This window comes from Sapajus apella, unplaced genomic scaffold (assembly GCF_009761245.1).
Source record: "Sapajus apella isolate SASKATOON/1434 unplaced genomic scaffold, GSC_monkey_1.0 scaffold49, whole genome shotgun sequence".
NCBI lineage: Eukaryota > Metazoa > Chordata > Mammalia > Primates > Cebidae > Sapajus > Sapajus apella.
The window spans coordinates 9,503,879-9,507,132 of record NW_022436989.1 but is presented as its reverse complement, the minus strand read 5'-3'; the positions used below and the strand labels follow the sequence as shown (position 1 = coordinate 9,507,132).

The window sequence follows — 3,254 nt, the reverse complement described above, 5'->3', positions numbered from 1 at the left end:
TTGTATCAGGAAAGGCAAGCCATAAGGAGCCTTCATGCATGAAGTCGTGAGTCACTGAAAGATTTCAAGCAAGAGAATGAAATAATCGGATTTGTGACTTTGACAGATTGTTTTGACAGTTGAGTGGAGTGAGATAGGATCAGGAAGATAAATTATGAGGTAATCTCTGTAGCCCAGTAAAGAAACAATAAAGTCTTAAACTGAAGTTTCAGCAGTGGAAATAGAGGTAAGTGATTTGTTTAATGAGAGTGCACATCACTTAGGTACATAGAGAAAGAATTGAATTAGGAGAAAATGAGTGATTATTCCCAAAATTCTGGCTTGGGCAACTCAGTGAGTATTATTACTGTTCACCGAATAAAGGCTATAGGAAGAGATACAAGTTTAGGGGACAGGAAAGGAGTGTGGGTATGAAAGTAAGAAATAGGATAATTTTGAGTAATTTCACTGTTTAATCATATTTCATAATTACTTGTCAACAGAGTGAACAAGGGTGATGTTCTCAGTACATTTAAAATAAAATAATCAATTTTTACATGGCTCTACTAGTAAAAGCGAAGTTGACATAAAATAGTCATGAAATTAGTCAACCACTTAAATCCATGCAACTTTTAAACTTTTAAACCCGATGTTTGTCACGTATGCACAAGTGATTCTGAATTGCCATTTATTTTCCATAGCTTTCTAAATGGATGTTGAATTGTATTTTCACTGAATTATTTAAACTTACTTACAGTCTTGTGCAACACTACCACAGTGATTTTGTTCCACAACATTTATTAGATTTGATGTAGCTCAAAATTAGATTTAATTTTTGTATTTATTTCTGGATCTTGCCTGTGGCATTACCAGGATATTTTAGTGGTGATTTTCTATTTTTTGTTTACACTTTTGCTCTTCCTCTCTCTTTCATACATCTATCTCTTTCTATTAAATTTTTTAACACTTCCTTAATTTCTAGTGACAAGTCTTATATTTTTCCTGCTGCAGTTCTGGAATCAGCCACTTCTCCCATGAGCCCTGGCTCCTTTTGCTGGTGAGTGGTATTAAAAACAAAGGTCCAGGCACCAGGTGTGCTCATTGCTAGAGTGGCACTGCCTCTGTCCCCTCTCAGTGAAGAAGGCTGGGGCACACATGTAGCTAAACTAACTCATGCATACACACAGAACTATATCTGCATCTATTTTTTTTTTTTTTTTTTGAGACAGAGTCTCACTCTCGCCAGGTGCCAAGCTGGAGTGCAGTGGCACGATCTCAGCTCACTACAACCTTCGCCTCCCAGGTTCAAATAATTCTGCCTCAGCCTCCCAAGTAGCTGGGACTACAGGCGTGCGCCACCACGCCCAGCTAATTTTTGGATTTTTAAGTCGAGATGGGGTTTCACCATGTTGGCCAGAATGGTCTCAATCTCTTGACCTTGTGATCCGCCCTTCTCGGCATCCCAAAGTGCTGGGATTACAGGTGTGAGTCACTGTGCCCGGCCTATCTGCATCTATTTATTGACATATATACTTTAAAAGATGAGTCCATATTAAGACCTCTGACTACAATTCAGCACTGCAAAGTTCATTTTACCCTTTGTCCTTTTTTATTTGTAACTTCTTCAATAGTGAGAGACCTGGCTTTATTATTTATCACCTCTGTACTAATCTGTTCAACTCTAGTATACAACTAAAGCAGTTTCAGAATTCTTAACCAAAATCCCTGTGAGAAACAAATGTATCAATTAGGATACAGTGTTTATGTACAGTTCATTTATTCCTTAGCCTTACTATCCAGAGTTAATTTTTTTTTTTCCAGAGTTAATCACATCAGTTTCTTTCTACTCCAGCCCCTGAAGTATGACCATGTGGTTCATTTGTAAAACAGTTTCTTCACATTCTGGCAAATTTTTAAAATTAACATGTAATAAAATTCACTTTTTGTGGTGTTCAGGTCTGTTGGTTTAGACGAATGCATAGAGTTGTAGATCCACTGCAACACTTCAAACAACAATTTTTAAAAATCTCTTCTTTTTTCATATAAAGATGAAGTTTCACTCCGTTGCTCAGGCTGGAGTACAGTAGTGCACTCATAGTTTGCTGTAGCCTCAAATGCCTGGGTTCAAGCAATCCTCCTGTCTCAGCCTCCTGAGCAGCTGAAGACTACAGGCATGCACCATCATGCCCTGCTCAAACAAAGCAATTCTATCATCCCAAAATTTCTCCTTTGCTGTTCTTTTAAAGATAAACTCTTGCCTCCATCCCCAACTCCAGCAACCACTGATTGCCTTGGGATCATTCTTCCTTTTTTAAAGAGTGTCATATAAAATTGAATCATATAATATGTAGGTTTTTTTTGGTCTTGCCACTTAGTTCACTAGCAAAATGCATTTAAGATTCATCTTTGTTATGAAAGTCAATAGTGTGTCTACTTTTCCCTAGTATAGATGTATTAACAGTTTGCTTTTCCATTCTCTAGTTGAAGGACATGGGGAGTACCTCAAAGTTTTGTCAATTATGAACTGTCAATTATGAATTGACAATTATGAATTTTTTTTTCCGGGGCTCAGAGCCCTGCCCTCTTCCCTTTTATTCCACCAGGCTCTTGGAGGGGGGAACCAGAAGTACCAGGAAGCCTGGGGAAGGAGAAGCCACTGCGGCTGCCCCGGACAGCCCGTCCCATTAAGGTTTAGAGAATGGCCCTCACCCCATCTGCGACCAGCGGATGGGTGGGGCACAAAGGAGGGTGGACACTGGTCAACAAGGAGACCGTGGCACCGACCCCCGCCCAGCCAGTGACAGTCCGGTGGAGGCGTGTGACTGAGATGCTTCGGACCCTCTCGTGGGATCCAGGCTCCCTGAGGCCCGGACGGAGGCTGCAGGGCAGGAGGCCAGTTGCAGTCTGATGTGCAAACTGGTGCAGCGTGTGGCCCGCGCTGTCCACGGCACAGGGCAGGGCAGGCGGGCATCCACACGTCCTGCCCACCCCCGTCCCGCAGCTCAGGAAATCACGGCTGTCGGGCTGGGCGGCACTGGGACTTGTTTTACTTCCGACCCGGGCACTGAGCCCTCGTTGGGCCTCTTCCCCGTCAGAAACTCCCCTTCAGAGAAGGCGTCGGTGGAGAAGGAGCTGGTCACGCCACTGGGCGCCGAGGGCCTTTTGGACCAGCGACCCGACAACCTGCTGTTGAGGCGCCGGCCCTCCTTGGCAGGACGGCCTCCGCCCGGGCCGCTTCTCCTCTGCGGTGGGCCGGGCGCATCCCGGGAGGTGGG

At 43.6% G+C, this 3,254-nt stretch overlaps 1 pseudogene; it reads right to left on the bottom strand.

Moving 5' to 3' along the window:
* Positions 1-2,670: 2,670 nt before the first annotated feature.
* LOC116525907 overlaps positions 2,671-3,254 on the bottom strand; it is a 2,071-nt pseudogene continuing 1,487 nt past the window's right edge.